Here is a 19945-nt window from a genome sequence, read left to right on the forward strand (position 1 = left end):
TCGATAAACTATAGATTAATCGATAGCATCTGCACCATCGTCACTATCAATAGTCTGGTTTAACTATCGATAGTTCTATCGTTTATAATGTATTTCTTTTTGAATTGAAACCTGAAAATTTGTCGGTTCCTATTACCTCTATGGCGTTTGCAGTGCTTATGTGGAGGTATTTAATCAACTATAAATACGGTGGTGCCTTAGCCAGACTAAATTGTTTATAAACTATGATGTTAATCTATTGATCGCTGTGGGGGAGGGGTCGTGAAAGAGGGAATTTCTTGTTTGTCTTTCAGTGATGACAACTCACGGTCGAGCAAATCTCATACCGATCAGATGCTTATGGTAAAAATTACACACACAAATAACATGGATTCGTGAATGTGCATTATACTGATTTTCATCCTCAAATGTATGAGCTTGCTTGCTTGTAGCAAGGAATACAAATGTAATTAAGGGTGCTGTAACACAACGCTGTTAGTAGAAGAATAAATGACATTTTAAAGATTTGTTAAGTGTTTCTGATTGTACTGTAAAATAAGTACAATTATTGTCATTATTAATTAAACACACCTGCCACTGTCCTCTTCTGTTTCTGAGTCCTCATTGTACTTACAAGTGTTTTTAGTTTAACATGTTAATCTGTAAAGCGATTCGAAAACATGGACGCAATCCTAATGCCCCTGTGTCACTTCAGATTTTGCAGAACCACAAATATTATTCGTATGTCGATTGCCCATGTTCGGGTCGATTAGAGGAGCTTGTTCCTTCAAGGACGCACCAGCTCCCGAAAAACTGAATAAAGTAAAAGCACAACGCATCGAGTGTCAAACTTTATTATTTGTATGGTGAATGGGCATAATCATTAAAATATACAGCTGTATTTACGTGCTGTCTGCTTTTGCAGCATTGCAGTGCATATTCGTAAGTAATTCGGGCGAAATGGGAATGTTTCAGTGGATGTGAGACAAAACTTCTTGCCAAGAGTTAACTTTGAATATTCTGGAATGTTTTTGCAAAACTCCATATCCTGTAGATATTTCTTAAGCTTTTGCACGTTAGTGCTGAGACCCCTTGTTTGTGCAGTGGGTGAATAAGATCACCATTATTTTTTTTCATTTTTTTGCGTTTACATCATTTTGCAACTTGATTAATAAGTTTTCGAGTGTCACAAGCAAGAATTCTGCGTCTAAAGCTTCTAGCTCTACAGGGTATTGTAGGAGGTGACTTCAGTGAGCCAGCAGTGGCTTCTTCGTCACTCATTTCGTTATCTAAATGCCACACAACAGGATTATTCTTCATTATGCAACTATAGTGCCACAACTGTTTAATCGATGTTGTTGGCAGCAGTGAGACAAAGAACAAAGTAGCGAAGAAGTGTTCCAAATGGAGCCGACAAGAAACGATCAGTACTTTTCCCACGCCACCATATGCACGCCACCGATACTCTCCGTTGGCTGAGGAAATTCCGCCCTTTCAAGATTATTTTGTTAATGTAAGAGGTGCGTAAATATAGTTTTTTGTTACTGTTTTGAAAGTGAACCATAAAAATCAATTATCTGTGTGGACTTTTTTTTTTCCTCTCTCTCTCCAAGAAAGTGGGGGAAAGTTGTCAGTTTGTAAAGTGTACCATCAGCATTAAAGATTATAAACATGGTCGGGAATAGAAGTAATTTAAGAGACCACTAAAAGGAAAACATGGGAAAAAATTAGGAACTAGGAATTAGTAATATAATTGAAAGGTGAGGGATCAGCTTGTGAGCTATAACAAGTGCAAGAAGTGCAACCAGGAGAGTTAAGAAGCTCTATAAAAAATTATTTTAGCACAAGTCACTTGTATGATGCCAGTTTAAATGTAAGAAAAGAACTTGATTCTCTTGATAAAACCACACTTAAATGTTTACTGATCTCAAAACTAGAGGAACGGAGAAAGAATAAATAGAGAAAGCTCTTAGAGGATGTAATTTTTTAGTGTTACAACAGATATGTGGTAAAACAATGCGGATGAAGGTATACTGCCACTGACTTGCTATTTATTATAGACTAAAATTACTTTCACTCATATTAAAATTGACAAAAACTTCAGGTCATCACAACGCAGCATCTAGGCATACGAAACTAAAATTTTTGAAATGTTTCTTTCTTTAACTCGTTAATGCCATGCTGAGTTTTGTTTCGTCCTTGTGATCGGTAGATGTCGGTGTAAGTCAAGTCAGTGTAACTTGTGAGGTATTTCGTGGCAGTTTTGTCCCTGCCCTCCCCGCCCTCACTTCCCCTCACCAGTCTTGTCCATAGAAATCTGAAGTCATCGTGTCATTTTTGTTCTGTTTACGGATGCTGCTAACCATAACAAATCATTGAGTAATTGTGTTACTACAGGCTTAATGTATTTTCTTATTCATTACTACAAATAAACAACACATTTGAACATAGATGTCTCTATGATGTGCTTCCTCAAAACATTGTTACTTCTGCAACCAATGTTTTCATTTGAGAGTTTGTGCGATAGCAAACCAGCAAGTGAGGAACGAACACAAACCCCAACACCATATGAACTAAAACTAATACAGCATAGCAAAATCAGCTGCCTGTGGCATTACAATTACTGTGTTGCTGTCTTCCGAGTACGTAAACAACTTGTTTTTGTGGCGATTTATGCGGAAGTGCTTCCATTGTGTTAGCGAATTGGAACAGAATTAAAACTTTCACTGCTTACAGAACAGCATATTAATGTATGCATTTTTCAAAAAAGTCTAACCATAGCAAGTTGTAAATATAGGCCTTAGTAACCGAATCAGAACTTTGCAGTGGTTAATGGAGAACTCTCAGCTGTTGTGTAATGGAAGCGGTTGTATCGCCACTACAGTGAGGCCGACGAAACGCCATCAATCAGGTTCTGTCGAGTGCAAACTTGGAGCCGCGTGGGTATAAGATTGGTAGGATGGGTGAAGGTGCCAGCACTGCTGTCACTCGCCGCACCTTTCCTTACACTTCATTAATACCGCATTGTGCTCTTTATACCACTCTGTGTGCTTCCCCCGATGAAAGGCAAAACACCCAACAGAACTTCTACAAGCTACACACTTTTAATGTCGAGTGCACTAAGATCACAAGTGCTGCTGATCTCAGTGATTTAGCAACTGTAGCACTGCAGTAGAGTGATGGCTTTTTTGTTTTGTATTGGGTGTCAACTCAACTGAGAAAAAAACGTAATGAATGAGGAAGCCACCCTTGATCTCTTCAATGCAGTTTCAATCTTGTTATTCCCATGTGCAGTTTATACTGTATCTGCTGCAGTTCATCGGCAAGCTTGCACACCTAAGGTAGCAGCATTGCATGGCAGACCAGTGAACACTTTGCCTCTCACATCCCCATTCCTTATGATGACTGTCCACCCCCGGTAGCTGAGTGATCAGTCTGCCTTCGGCAGGGCAACAGAGCGGACGCGTCTGTGTTGACTGTGTGCAGAGCGCGAGCTCGCCTTGTTTACATTCTGACGGCCGTTGCTTAAGTGCCAGCTTACCTTGTACGATCCATGGTGAACCTTACCGTAAATCAACACTCCGATTTACTTTCTGCAACGATTATGCCCGACCCAAAGCACTCGAGGTAGAGCGTTTTCTGTGAGAGGAAGTGAAGATCCCAGCAACCGATATTATCGGTATACATTTTTCAATCGTGAGCAGCACGGTCTATGTTAAAATAATTAGTGACGCGGTCTGCGAACGCATACTACGTGAGACCAAACAGGGGCTCTGCTTCTGTCATGCTGATGGCAATGTGGGGGAGGTAACCGTCGACCACGCAGGCTTAGGTATGTGAACGATATGCATTTTCGAATTGCCATTCGAACTTCCTGCTGAGGAAGTCGTCATGGCACTATGCCCATACGGCACAGTCCGTGGCCACATTGCAGAGAAGTGGACACAGTTTCGGACGTATCCTGTCCTAAACGGGGTCCGACAGGTCACCATTGATCTCTGAAGCCACGTCCCATCCTACTTACAGATCGGCGGATGCCCTGCAATAATTATATACGACGGCCAGCCTCGGACCTGTTCCGGGTGCGGCAAAGAAGGCCACCTTAGATCCTAATGCCTACAACGGCGTATTACACAGCTTCCAGCTGCCAAAGAACCACCTACGTCGCAACCTACAGTGCTACCGGTGACCTACGCCGCTGCTCTAGCATCTCCTACCGCTTTGCAGCGTCGCCCAGTCACCACAAATGACGCCACCAACGAGCCCGACCAGACACCGACGGAGAGCACCTCGGACGGCCCGCCACCTCGGCCGGCAATCGACACCACTCCAACGATGCCAACGCAACCGGACGCTGACCCTAACCTTGGCAACACGATGGAGATTGACTCATTCATCATTCCTACAGCGGCCTTTCTGCCAGAGCGACGCGACTCCCTTCCGTCGTTGGACACGGAGGGTCGCACAAGGAAACAGCATTCTCCGAAACGTCGCAAGCGATGACGTCGCACAGATTCCAGCCAAGAGGAGACGTTACAAGTCGAGGAGGACGCAACCATCAACCAGCATGAGGCCTCAGAACCCGCTACTGCTGACGAAGACGTTATGAGCGCGGAGACATTTACTGGTGTGCCTGCCCCCCGCGCTGATGCTGAACTAAATCATGAACGTATCACAGGCGACACAACACCACGCACCATTACAACATCTTCTGTGGACAAAATGGAAGATACACCAGTGTCCGCTTCCACGGCGTGGCACGAGGAGGAGGTCGAGGAACAGGACCCGTTACGAGACCCTGCGCCATTGCGGCCGCACCACTAATCATACTCTCCCCAGAATCCCCTGCGGACCAGTGGGATAACGTTCCGCTGCGACGCCCATGCCCTTGCGCGGACGGCAGAGTGGACCAGCCTCCAGCAGTCCGACACCAGGCCTACCGGATAACAACCATCAACATCAACAACATCCGTTGCAGGGTGAAAATCCACCTTATGCAGGAAATGTTCTGGGCTTTGGATAGTGATTTCGCCCTTCTGCAGGAAGTTCACTTGGCTAGTCTCCCGGATATCAATGGCTATACCGCACACGCCTCCGCGAGTGATCCTATGGGCCGCGGGATTTCTGTGACCGACGTCGCCTTCCTTCCATCAGCTCGGGGCATGGCACTCACTGCCATGGGGACACACATCTTTAATGTATACGCTCCCTCAGACACCGACCGATGGCATGAAAGAGCCCAGTTTTGTTCCAAGGAAATCGCTCCCCTGTTTTTAGGGCGTTATGACCACTGCCTATTATGAGATGATTTTAACTGCGTTCTGCACCCCAAAGATCAGATTCCCCACTATACTACATGCCAAGAACTACGTATAGTGGTGCGAGACCTCCTGCTCCATGATACCCGGGAAGTTCAACATGGCGACCGTTCTGGCCATACCTTCCTTACCAGTCATTCCGCAAGCCGACTAGACAGGATATATGTCTCACAAACTCTCAGATATGCGATACGGGGCGCCGAACGCTGGCTGCTGGCCTTTTCCGACCATTGTGCTTACATCTGTACGGTCCTCCTTCCGCCGCAATCAGTATGGCGCAGCCATGCACCATGGAAACTCAATACTTCACACTTTCATGACCTGGCATGTCGCCAACAAGTCACTGAAATGTGGACAGCCTGCGAACGACGCCTTCCCCACTACCGCTTGACATTGACGTGGTGGTTGGACTGTGCCAAGCCGGCAATCTGGAGGACATTGATGAGATACGGGAAGGACATGGCCGACTGGCATCGCAACACTGTTGACTTCTATTATGCGATTCTCCGAGATCTGGACGCTCAACTGCCAACCCCAGACAACCAGTTGGAATGGCAAAGAACTAAGGCGAAGATAATTGCACTGGCACGCCGGAAACTGCAAGGGGTTGTGATACGGACGCGACGCCACGATCACGCGGATTTAGAAATTCCATCCATGCATCATATAGTGTCTGACGAATGATGGCGTCGTTGGCAGATCATCAGCACTCTGACCACGCCTCATGGCATGCAGGTGACCACTCAGAATGACATCGTCCATGCATTCGTCGAGCACTACCGTCGTACTTATAGTGAAGAAGACGCTGAAACTGCAGCAGACGACTCCATTCTGCATTACGTCGCACGCACCCTCCCCCACACGGAGGCAGATGCTTTGACAGTGGCGGTCACGTGAGACAAAGTCAACAACGCAATCGCCAAGGGTGCTGTCAACAGATAGCCCGGCATTGACGGCTTACCGATTGAGTTTTACCGTACCTTTCGGGACCTCATGGCACCACGGTGGACGACTATGTATCAAGAACTGATTACATCTGAGCAAGCAATACCACCCGCCTTTGCTGAGGGTATCATCATACCGGTCCACAAACCAGCCCATGGTTCGATGGTCACGAGTTACAGACCACTCACCCTACTCAATGCCGATTACAAGATTTTCGCGCGCTTACTGGCAATGCGGCTCCGAACAATACTCCCTCATATCCTCTCACCAGAGCAAACGACACCTGGAGGACAGGTTAACATACAGACTGCCACAGGGGAATGCCGCAACTTAATTGTGATGGCTGTGGCCTGCAGACTCCGTGCAGCAGTCGTCGCTATAGACTTCGACAGCGCCTTCGATAAAGTGCGTCATCGTTTCCTGTTTTCGGTGGCAGCCCGAATGGGCACCCCCCTCCATTTCTCGACGTCATCCGGCGTCTTTACGACAGTGCCAGTTCACGTGTCCAAGTAAATGGTCGTTTAGCAGGGCCGGTGCCTATCTGCCGTTCGATACGGCAAGGGTGCCCTCTCTCTACCCTACTGTAAGCCATTGCCCTTGAGCCCCTTATTGGGGGCTTGACGATCAAGCTCTCTGGCCTCACCCTACACCAACACACTTTTCGCTGTCGGGCATATGTTGATGACCTCCTCCTCCTCATTCGCTCCGGCTCTGAGATTCGAGAAGTCCTCGAATTGATTACACACTATGGGGCTACCACTGGCAGTGCCATGAATGTCGCCAAATCCTCTGCAATGCACATTGGACGAGGCCTCCAGGAGGGCGAAGTGGCACCCCTGCCGCTTGTGCGGACTTTCCGGTACCTTGGCATTACCTTTACCCCCACGGTCACATGCACAGCGGCAACGAATTTCCGTCACCTGTTACACGTCATCCGCAATGACGTCCGCCAGAACCTCTTGTGCCACCAGGACACACTTCAATGGGTTGAGTTTCTTAATCTTTATGTGGCATCAAAATTGGTTCACATCGTGCAAGTTCTCCCTCTGCAACTGCAATTGGGCGCAACCTTCAGGCGGCTTTTGGCTATTATCTCATGGCTGGTTCCATGTTTAATGTCCATTATGAGACACTTACCCCGCCCTCACGGGATGGTGGTGTCGGGCTCGTCAATGTCCGTATGCGAGCTGCAGCCTTGTACATGAGTACCATGAGAAAACAGTGGATGGGCCAGGGTACATCTCTAACACGCAGCTTGCTTGAGGTCCTCCTACCTGCTTCCACCTTACCACTGGTGTCTGTTGGCCATATCGTGCCTCATTTGTCTCACATTTTGACCTTTTTCGTCGACTACAGTTACATACATACCAGTCTGCCAGATACGCGTCCACCCAGGACTAAGGATTTTTACAGCCTGCTGCTGCGCTGTGTTCCCCGGAATGTGATGGAGACCAAACATCCCTCCATCCAGTGGCCCGTAGTGTGGACTACCGTCCACCAGCCCTTCCTTCCTATGAATGTCCGGGCACTGTGGTATCACATAGTCAACAGGAAATTTGCCACAAATCAGCGACTGCACAACATTGGCTTGTCAGAATCCCCTCTTCATCTCATTTGCCAGCAGCTGGACACTGATGAACATCGTTTGACATGCGCTTCATCGCAAGATGTGTGGCGCTTTGTGCAGCAAATCATTGCCTGCTATCTCTGGGTGCCACCAGACACAATCGAACCTCGAATGTTTCTATACCCGGAGGACAGACATTTTCCCGCCGCCAAATATCATGCTATTACGTGGGTCAAAGGGTGGGCGGTCGCTTATCTCTTTCATGAGGGACCTAAATCCCACCTCGACTTCTGGACCTATTTATGAACAGCCCATGCAGCTCTTGAAAACACGCCACGTTACCGAACACTATTTGCTAACAATCTTTGAGCGGTCTTTGTTATACCTCCACTGAGTTGGGGGGTGCCTGGCTCAGAGGACACCTACCCCTCCTCCCCCGGCGATGTCTGAGTTTAAACCGCCTACGATCTATTCTACTTCTGACCTCCGCGGATGGGAGAGCGCGTCGCAGATTGCGCGGATTTTATTTCTTTTTGCTTTTCCTTTTTCTTTTCCTTTTCTTTAACCAGAATTTATATTTCTTTTCCTCTTCCGGCTGATGTGTTTCACATAATTTCATGATAATAGAGAATATTACAAAAACACATGCAAATAAATAAATAACAACAACGCCTTCCACTACTGTTGATTCCTGTGCCTCCCACTTCCCTAAGCACCACAGGATCGGTGGTGGTGAGGTGGACACTGTGACCAGGCCTCGGGTTTCGACCCCTGCCCACTTTGCCCCCCGAGCCCCCACCGGTACACAACCTTAAAAAAGAAATAAAAGAAAACAATACAAAAAAAAAGAAAAAAAAAGTGGTCAGCGCGACAGACTATCGATCCTAAGGGCCCGGGTTCGATTCCAGGCTGGGTCGGAGATTTTCTCCACTCAGGGACTGGGTGTTGTGTTGTCCTAATCATACTCAGAATTTTCCCCATCGACGCGCAAGTCGCCGAAGTGGCGCCAAATCGAACAACTTGCACCAGGTGAGTGGTCTACCCGACGGGAGGCCCTCGTCACACGCCATTATTATTGTTATTATTATGACCTTCCTCTTTTCTTCTTCTTCGTCCTGCTTTTCCTGAGGTTCTAAGACGCTGAAGCTCACCTTAAATCAACAAGTAATATATTGGCCCAATTTTTATGACAATTATTTTTTTTATATGTGAAAGTAATTTTTCAGATAACAAGACGAAAAAAGAAATTTTTTGACAATATTATGCAAAATTTTGGATATATTGACAGGGAACTTTAACACTACATTTTTTTTCAGGTCATCAATCAGATCTTACTAGAATACAATGTCCGTGATAAGACAGTAGTAGTGGGTTACAGACAACGCTGCACTTATGAAAAAGGTGTCTAAACTTTAAGGATTCAACATTCACCCCATCTTACCCACTGCATCAACTTAGCGGTACAAAATTATTTCAAAGCAGAAACATTTTCGAAAATTTCACTAAAAACAAAGACTATTGTGACTTTCTTTCCTAGCGCTACACTAGCCAGTGACAAACTGTGCATTGTTCAAAGAAGAGCAAATAAAAAAGAACTGAGACTGATACAAGAGGTGCTGAATCGGTGGAACAGCTCATTCCACACACTCAAAAGAATTTTGGAAGTACAAAATGAGCTTGAGACTGCGATCAATGAAAGTTAAAAAGCACTGCCTACCCTCACAGCAGAAAATTACTTAGTTATACAAGAGAAAATAGATCTTCTTGAACCTTTTGAAGTAGCAACAACAACAATCTCAGGGGAGTCATACATCACTGCTTCCTTAATTACCTCTTATATGAGGTATTGCTGCAAAGTTTTCAGACACTTAAAGCACCTTAACTACTAATGAAGGACAAAGTGTTCTTGGTTCCTTGAAAAACCAGTCAATGAAAGAATGAAACTATTTAACGCATTGACTGTTAATATGTTGTGACATTATCAGATCCTAGGATAAACTTAAACTTTCTCCCGCTAGTGGTCACACAGCCCCAGCAGTCTCTCCAAATGGAAAGGCCTCTTATGATGCAATAAAATATGATCACAATGCGTTCCCTATGTTGGCCATGTGGTGGGAAGACCTCAGGCTAGACGGCAAGGAGAAAAATCCTCCCTCCAATTTCTGGTCTGTACCAGGACCAAGGGGGGAAATCTTTTTGGCCATAAAGCCATTATTTTTTGTTGAACACATTGAAGACAAATGCTGGGAAGTTGCAGCCATCTCTAAGGTGAAGATTGGTGCCCTCATGATTAAAACCTAATCTCCTGCCCAGTGACAGGTGCTGCTCTCTTATGAACAGTTGATTGACATTCCCATGACTGTCACCCCCCACAAGAGCCTTAGTGTGCTCCAGGGTATCATCTTCCAGCCTCAATGTGGTCCAGGGCATCATCTTCCAACATGATCTTCTTGTGCAATCTGACGATGAGCTGCAAGGCAACTTAGAGTGATGGGGTGTGCACTTCATCTGTTGTGTCCATAGGAGACCAAGGGAAAACAGAGTTGCTACTGGGGCCTTCATCTTGACTTTTGAGGGTGATACGATGCCTGAGAAGGTCAACATGATGGTCTACCCATGTGACATGAAGCCTGTAATCCTCCCCCAATGAGATGCTTCTAGAGTATGAAGTTCAGACTTCTCATTGCACCAGTGGGCCTTCAGAGGTGCCCACTAATACCTGCCCCTGAGGTGGTTGGTGGTCCTTCTGGTGCTTCCACTGCAGCCACTTCAGGAGTGTTGGCCCCCCCCCCCCCCTCCCACCTGCCAAGGACACCGGTCCCCATCCCCCAGCTGGAGGCACCTCATCCTCCTCCAGCTTCTCTGGCTAGCAAGAGGTCCCTTTGGACTCTTCCTTCCATGGTTCCTGCTGGTCCACAGCCAGACGCCAGCCTGTGGTTGAAGGAACCACAGGCTGTCAGACTTTTTGTTCTTCCTCTGTCCTGGAAACCATTTCAGGGAAACCTTCCCAGTTCTCATCTTCTAAGGAGAAGGAGGACAAGAAGGACAAAAGGAAGTCCTCAAAGGCAAAGGAAACTCTGGTGGTCTCCACACAACTGGAAACTGCATAGCCTCCTTCTGTGCCCAAGATGGAGATTCCAATGGCCCCTGAGGCACCAGATCTCTCCAGGCAATGTGCCACAGAACCTGTGTCAGTGGATCCCTGACGTCTCAACCAGTGGCAGCACATGACCCTATTTCATAACCAGCTCTCCCCTGGTTGCTTCATAGCCCCACAGTGTTTAGACAGTCTTATCCTCCAGTGGAATTGTAACAGATTTTTTCACCACCTGGCTGAGCTATAGCAAGCACTTATCCTGCAATCTGTATTGCCATCCAGGAAATATGGTTTCCAGCAATGTGGACCACTGCCTTTGTGGCTACCGAGGTTATTTTAAGAATCTTACTGACTTTGAGAAGGTATCTGGTTGAGAGTGTATGTATGTGCTGGACTCTATATAGTGACCTTGTGCTGCTTGATACACGTTTGCTGGCTGTGGCTTTTGGGGTAAGGGCACATCAGGATTTTATCATCTGTAAGGTTTATCTCCCTCCCGATGATGGTGTGTCCCAGAATGTGCTGTCCGCATTGCTCTCTCAGTTCCTCCCACCTTTCCTAGACTTGGGTGACTTCAATGCTGATAATCTTTTGAGGGCTGGAACAGTTATCACTGGCTGTGGTAAAGACATCGAAACTTAATAGGCACAGCTTGATCTTTACTTCTTGAACTATGGTGCCCCACACTCTTCACTGTGGCACACAGAACTTATTTGGCCATTGATCTTTCCTTTTGCAGCCCTGGTCTTCTACCATCTATGCACTGGGAGGGTGGGGGTCCACGATAACCTGATCTTCCTGTACCTCCCTCATCATTGCTCCCTGAACCCCATCCAGATGGGCTCTGTGTAATGCTGACTGGATCGGTTCACCTTTGCTGTCGTCCTTAGCTCCCTATTGCAATGCAGTATCGATGCAGCTGTTCAGCACATAATGGCAGCTATTCTTTTGGCTGCCAATCAAGCCATCCTCTCTTCCTGGGCATACCCCCACTTCTTGTGGATGCCCCCAAGAGAAGACAGAACCTTGGTAGACACCTGAGATCGATGTGGCCATTACAGAATGAAGGCAGGCTCTCCAGTGCCATAACTGACACCCTTCACTGGAAAACCTCATTGCCGTTAAACGACTCTGTTCCCACATCTGCTGCCTCATAAAATGATGAAAGCAAGAACCCTGGGAATGGTATGTAAAATATCCGCCGTACGAGGATAGGAAAATCTCAGAGTGTGAGTTATAGCGTTTTTATTTAAACTATAGTCTTTCTTTGAAGTTTACAAAACAATATTCGTGAGGTAGGACTGATCCTCCAAGCCTACCAATAACTAAATCAGAGATTCTTCCAAATATAAACTGTCTGTAGTAACCATACAACTTCACCAAACCAAGCCCCAGGCGTCTTGTGAAGAGTGGCACAGAGTCCACGTTGCCGTCACCTGAGTCCGAGGACAAGCAGAGGCCCTGTGAGGATGGCTCTGGTACGCTGGCGGCGGTGGCCGATGACGCGGTGGCTACGATGACACCAGTGGGCTCGCTCGGCATGAACTGCCTCTCCAGGCTCCTGCACCAACCTAAATACTGCTTGGCACATGGATATGGCTGGCTCTGTTTGCAGTCACGTGTCGAGTGGAAGGAAAGAGGTCTGCGGTTGTAGCGACCTCTTGCGGCACCGTGGACACCTCCTGGTGGTCTCTGGGAAGCGTCTGTGTTTCCGGGACGACTGGCCAGGCTGACCCCTACTCGGTCTGGGGCCCACTGTACCGGTCTGCTTTGCAGGAAGCGAGAGTTGCAGGCGTTTAGTCTGGACACAGTAGTATGTTTTCATCATTGGATCACATACCTCTCCATCATGGGTATGGGTAAAGATCAGATGCCTCTACGGCTTCCAGTCCCAAAGTATTTTCTTAGGTCTTACCATTTATACTGATCCAGGCTCTTTCACCAAACATTTCACTGAGAATTATGTCTGCACATCTGCATCTGAGAACTACCACCCAATCTTTTGGTTCATAAAACCGTGGTTGGAGTGAATGAGCTTATCTTTTACTTCCCGCAACCTGCTCCAGTCAGTGAATGGGAACTCTCCAGTACACTAGCCCTTTTCCTGGGCACAGGGCCAGACTGCATCCACAACCAAATGCTGAAACATCTACCAGCAGACTGTCAGAATCACATTCTTGGCCTCTTCAATCAGATCTGGAACAAGAGTGAGCTCCCATATCAGTAGTGAGAAAGCACTGTAGTTCTTAGAGGTGGACAATTATCGCCCAATCAGCCTTACTGACATTCTCTGTAAGTTGCTTGAACACCTGTTGAGCAAGTGGCTGTGTTGGCTCCTTAAGTCTCGGGGCCTTTTGGCTGCATCTCAGGACAGTTTTCACAAAGGCCACTCCACTGCTGATAATTAGGTTCATCTGGAGTCACAGACAGCCTTTGCATATCATCTGCACCTCATCGCACCTTTTCGGCCTACAGAAGGCTTATGATACAACATGCCGTCATCACATCCTTACTACGTTACATAAGTGGGGTCTCCGGGGTCTACTTTCGATTTGTCACATCGTACTTTCTGGGGTCAAGGGGGTGCTTCACTCATAGCTCCCCTCCCCCCCCCCCCCCCCCCCCCCCAATATCCAAAAGAACAGGGTCCCACAGGGCCCTGTACAGAGTGTCCCCCTCATTATGGTGGCCATCAGTTGCCTAGTGGCAGCTGTGAGATCTTGAGTAGCACCTTCCTTACATGCCGACAATTTTTATCATTCCTCTAGTATGGGCTACAGGGTGCGATACTAAGGGCACAGTTATAGGCTCTCACTCAGGGCTTTCAGTTTTCAGGTACCAAGACTCATGTAATGCACTTCCGTCACTGTCGTACTGCCCATCCACACCCAGAACTTTACCTAGATGATCAATTGCTTCTTGTAGCTGAGACACACTGCTTTTTGGGACAGGTCTTTGATTCCCGGCTGGCGGGGCTTCCCCACCTTCCCCATGTTCACCAGCTTAAGTGAAAGTGCGGGCGACACCTCAATACACTTTGCTGCCTCAATAGCACTAGCTGGGGGTGCAGGTCGCTCTGCCCTTTTGTGGTTCTACAAAGCTCTGATTCTGTCCTGTCTTGGGTATGAGAGCCTTGCATATGGTTCAACATCATCCTCAGCATAATGGATGCTGGACCATTTTCATCATTGTAGGGTCTGACTTGAGACAGGAGCCTTCCAAACTAGTCCTGTGAACAGTTTGCTAGTTGAGGCTGGAGTCCCTCCATTACCTATCAGGTGCCAACAACAGCTGCTGGATTACACAACACATGCTCGTAGGTTTCTTGAAGATCACAAATACAGTGTCATTTTCCCTGGAAGGGAACTGAAACTTCCTCCACTGACACTTCTGGTGAGGGAGGCCTAACATCTGCCCCCATGGCTTATGCCCCAACCTCGGATTTGTCTCCAGGTTTCCTTTGGTCCAAACGATTCTATTGACTCCACAATTTGTTGCCACCTGTTCTTGGCTGCACTTGAGATGTATCTGGATGGAATTCACCAATGGCTCAAGAGTTGACAGATAAACAGGCCTTGCACACACACACGCATGGTGCACTGCACTCCACTCCATCCCAAACAGTTGCAATGTCTTCACTGCTGAATTGATGTCCATTAAACCAGCCCTTAGCTACATTCATTCTTGTACTGTAAAGAGTATGCTAATCTGTAGTGACTCCCTTATCAGCCTTCAGGTTATAGACCAGCGCTACTCTCATCACCCACTGGTTACAGCTATCCAGGATCTTGTCTCTGGCCTCTATCAACCTGGATGACCAGTCGTTTCTGGCTGGACCTCTACTTCTACTTGAGCCAGAAGAGCTCACTAAATATTTTACAACTACAGTAAATGAATTAAAATGGAAAATTAAACAGTCAGACATACCAGCAATTGATATATTTGCGATCAGCTACTTAAAGGGCATGAATTTCACATTGACCCTGTCACACCCACAGATATAATAAATGTTGTTAGAAAATTATCAAACTCTAAAAGCATGGACTACTACTGGCTATCTAACTACACAATAAAAAGGACAATATGCCTCATGTGTAGTCCACTTGCTTTTATTCTGAGTAAATGCCTAGAAGTTGGAGTTTTCCCTGATCAGTTCAAAATTTCCAAAGTTATACCTATATACAAAAAGGGGGAAAAACACCTCCCTGAAAACTAAAGACAAGTGTCTATTGTACCAATCTTTTCCAAAATATTTGAAGCAATTTTCCACAAACAGCTAAGCAAATATTCTGAAAAGTATGACCTTCTCTGTAATAGACCCCATGGTTTTTGACAAAGGAAACATACCACCTCTGCAGTCCTTGAAATAGTTTATCAGACATTAACTGCATTAGAAAATAAACAAACAGTCTCACGTGAACTTTGTGATCTGAGTAAGGCATTTGATTGTATCCCCTTTGACATCCTACTAGCCAAACTAATGTAATATGGTATAAATAATACAGAGTTTGAAATAATCAACTCTTATCTAAATATTACTTTATTACTAGATCTGTGTCGTTTACCAGTCATGACTGGACAGACTGTGTCAAGATTAATTACATATATACATTTAAAAAAATATTCACAAAATTAAGACATTTATACTTAATAGAAACAATATTTGTTTGTCCATTCACTTTGGTCACTATTAAAGAATTCACCAATGAAGTACAATGGGCGTTCTTTCAGGTCCTGTGCTACTCTCCTTCTGAATGTTCCTAGCGGCAGGGATTGCAATTGTTGAGGCAGTGAGTTGAACATCTTTAGGGCAACCACTGGAAAGCTGTCTTGCGTTCCCGTCAGTCGATACCTGGGTATTTCGATGCTCCTCTTGTTACAGGTATTGTGATTGTGTATATCTTGCCTCATCCTGAAGGCTCCTTGGTATTCTTTCACGCTGATGAGACATAAAAACACATACTGGCTGAATACTGTCATAATTCCTAACTGCTTCAATATGGGCCTGCAGTGCTCCTGTCTTTTGCTTGATGTGATTATTCTGAGAGCTTTTTTCTGTAGAATTAGCACATCCTTACAACCTGCAGAATGTCCCCATAACAGTAGGCCATAATTGATGTGGGTATGGAATAGGGCATAATATACTGTTATGAGATATTGGTCACTCAAAACACCTTTTAACCTCCTCAGAAGGTATGTTACACGGGAGAGCTTCGAGCACACGTACACTGTGAGTTTGTTCATTATTAGTTTCCTGTCTATCATGAAGCCCAACAGTTTGACAGCCTCCATATTATAATGGCATCCGATGTTGTTAAGGGTGCATATCAGATGATGTGTTTTTTTCTTCATTCATTTTCATCTTATTTTTGATGAACCATTCTTTAATGTTTTGAAAGAGTACATCTGTTTCTTGGAGCGATTCTGCAGCAGTTCTTCCTTTGGTAAAAAGGGTGGTGTCATCAGGAAACCGTAACATATTGTTGTTATGACCCACATCATTGACATAAATAAGGAGCAGGAGAGGCCCTATGATGGACCCTTGGGGTACTCCATATTCCAGCTTTTGTTCTTGTGATGTTGCTCCATGAATTGATACCACTCGTCTCTGGTTTTCCAGATAAGACTGAAAAGTTGCCAGAACAACACCTCCGACACTGTAACACTTCAATTTATTGTGCAGTATCTTGTGGAAAATGCAGTCAAATGCCTTGCTAAGATCACAGAGTGTCAGTGCCACACTTTCTCTGTCTTCGAATCCTTTCCTTATTTTTCTGGTTAAGTCCAGTGCTGCCGTAAACGTTGACTTTCCCTTGCAAAAAGAGCTTATTTATTTCAAAATAATTCTGTAACTGGAGTTTCATAACAGACTCCATAACTTTAGCTGGAATAGGAATGATAGAAATTGGTCTGTAGGTGGACACTTCGCATGGGTCACCTTTTTTGTAGATTGGTACTGTCCATGCTAGTTTAAGAAATTTTGGGAAGACACCAGAGGATAAGCATTTGTTAATTGCTATAGATAATGGCTGAACAAGCTCTAGAATAATTATCTTCAGCATTGTGCAAGACATACCATAGATATCTACGCTCTCTGAGTTCTTGTACGAGTTAACTATTTTTACGATATCCTTAGGGTGCACTTCCTTCCAGTTTTCAAAAGTGCTACTGGTTATGTTTCTCATTTGACTTGTGGGGACTAAGCCTGAGTCAGGTATTTCATTAATACTATCTTTCACTATCCTAACAAAGTACTGATTGAAGGTGTCAGGGCTACCAGAATTTAAGGCTGAGGTGAGCTTTTTTCTGCACTCGTTTACCAGATTCCAAGCTGCTTTGCATGGATTGTGAGCCTCTTTAATGAACCTGTCATTGTATCTCTATTTTACCTCCTCCACTTGCTTTCTGTAAATTCGTTTGGCTCTTACATATTTACAATGAAGCAGGTCTCTAGATGGGATATCTCTAGCTGCTTTCATACAGTCCCTGAAAATTAGGACAATGCTTTTTAGTTTATTTAGCTCAGGGGTATACCACATCTTCCCTGTAGTAGGGTTGTTCCTTTCTTTAGCTTTGCCTGTAGGATACTTCTTGTGGATTTCTGGAAATAAATCATCAAATTTAGCTTTTAATGATTGGAACAGACATTTGAATGAGGCACTGGCCCCCATTCCTGCAATTTTTTGCTGCCAGTTTACACTTGACAGGGCTATTTTAAGGTCATTTAGCCTTTTTTCTTTTATGATCCTTTTACTAAATGTATAACTGGAGTGCAGTGAGCTTGGTTGCAGTTGACTTGAGCATCTCATACTTATTTCCATTACTAATGCACTATAGTCAGCAATCATTGGTTCGACTACACTGATATTATAGTCCCAGGTATTGAGGTTAGTGATAATTTTGTTTAGGCAGGCGTCACCTCTTGTTGGCAGTCGGTTTGCAACAAACAGCCCATAGCTATTTATCAAAGTCATGAAGACTCTCTCTTTAGTGCTTCCATCACCTATATGGATGTTGAAATCTCCACACAGTGCAATTTTAGATTTAAGAGATGTTAGGTAGGACAAAAGGTTTCCATTTGAAACTTCCTGGCAGATTAAAACTGTGTGCCGAACCGAGACTCGAACTCGGGACCTTTGCCTTTCGCGAGCAAGTGCTCTACCTACTGAGCTACGCCCCCTCCTCACAGCCTTACTTCCACCAGTACCTCGTCTCCTACCTTCCAAACTTTACAGAAGCTCTCCTGCAAACCTTGCAGAACTAGCACTCCTGAAAGAAAGGATATTGCAGAGACATGGCTTAGCCACAGCCTGGGGAATGTTTCCAGAATGAGATTTTCACTCTGCAGCAGAGTGTGCGCTGATATGAAACTTCCTGGCAGATTAAAACTGTGTGCCAGACCGAGACTCAAACACGGGACCTTTGCCTTTCGTGGGCAAGTGCTCTACCAACTGAGCTACCCAAGCATGACTCATGCCCCGTCCTCACAGCTTTACTTCTGCCAGTACCTCGTCTCCTTCCTCAGTCCGGCACACAATTTGGTTACATTTTCAGTTTTTGACAATTTGTGTCAATTCAAAATAGACACTCTTGTACTAATAGTGCCACATCTGGTGTACCTCAGGGCTCTGTCCATGGTCCTTTCTTCTTCATTGTTGCAATTAGTGGTTTGCCATCTTATGTTGGGCCTGAGTCAGTTATCTGCTATGCAGATGATACAACCTTAATCAGCACAGATTGAGATTTATCAAAGCTACACCAGAAATCACAGGACAGTCTCACCTTAATACTAAGGTGGTTCTCAGCTAATAAACTTCTGTGTAATCCAGATAAAACTCAGCAACTGCAGTTGGGACTGGCTAAAGAGGCAGAACCAAAACCCAAAAAACTGCGTGGAATACACATTGATTCCAAACTTAACTGGCAGCCCCCTATCAAGCAAGTCTGCAAAAAGTTATCAGGGGTGTCCCATGTCATCTGGAAACTGCCTGATCCAGTGAGTAACAAGTATCTCAGAACAGCTTACTTTGGAATATTTCAGTCTCATATATATTACGGGCTGTTACTATGGGGCCACTCAAGTCATATCAGTGATGCAGAAAAAGGTGCTATGAATAATGTGCTAGGTTGGTCCAAGGAAACGCTGCCATCCCTTAATCATCAAAATGGAAATAATGACAGTGATAAATCTTTACATTGATGCATCACTGATATGTGCTAAAAAGAACAGAACAAAATTTAACACCAGAGAGAACATACACTTTCATGACATCAGAAACAAAGAGAATATTGAGATTCCTAGGCATAGGCTGACAAAAACAGGCAACTGTCACAAAGTGAACTGTTTGAAATTATTTAACAAACTACCACATACTACACTCAATACACCTTTCAATAATTTTAAAAGTAAACTGCACAAATGGTTGATAGAGAATTCATACTACAATCTTACAGAGTTCTTGGATACTTGTAACACAGAAATTGAGTTTTAAGCCTATGGTTGCACTACTGTACAACTGATTAATGTAGCATAAATAATTTGAACTTATAATGTAAACACTAACTAATATAGCAACTTTTATGTATCATGACATAATTGTAAAGCCTATTTCACTACATGTGGTCAATGGCAAATAAAGAATTTGAATCTGAATCTTGTCATGTTGGGATTTTGGGAAATTAGTGAGTTGGCCAAGCTAGCCACCAGGATGCTATTTCTGAAATGGGGGTCCCAGAACCAGACCTTTGGTTGTTTATATGCCATCGATTGCTGCAAGCCTGGAACTCAGAATGGTCTGCCCCGATTTCCCCTAACAAACTAAGGACAATTAAGGAAACCATGACCACGTGGCAGTCTTCCCTGCTCACTTGTCACAGGGAATCCATCATTCTCTGTCGACTCCACATTGGCCGCACTTGGCTGACTCGCAGCCACATTCTCTGGCATAAGGATCCTCCTCAGTGCTGATACAGAACCCACTTACTCACAATCTGCGTTAATTTGGCTGCTTTGAGACTTAATCTTCATGATGTGCTACA

The sequence above is a fragment of the Schistocerca piceifrons genome, chromosome 6 (assembly GCF_021461385.2).
Source record: "Schistocerca piceifrons isolate TAMUIC-IGC-003096 chromosome 6, iqSchPice1.1, whole genome shotgun sequence".
NCBI classification, from domain to species: Eukaryota; Metazoa; Arthropoda; class Insecta; order Orthoptera; family Acrididae; genus Schistocerca; species Schistocerca piceifrons.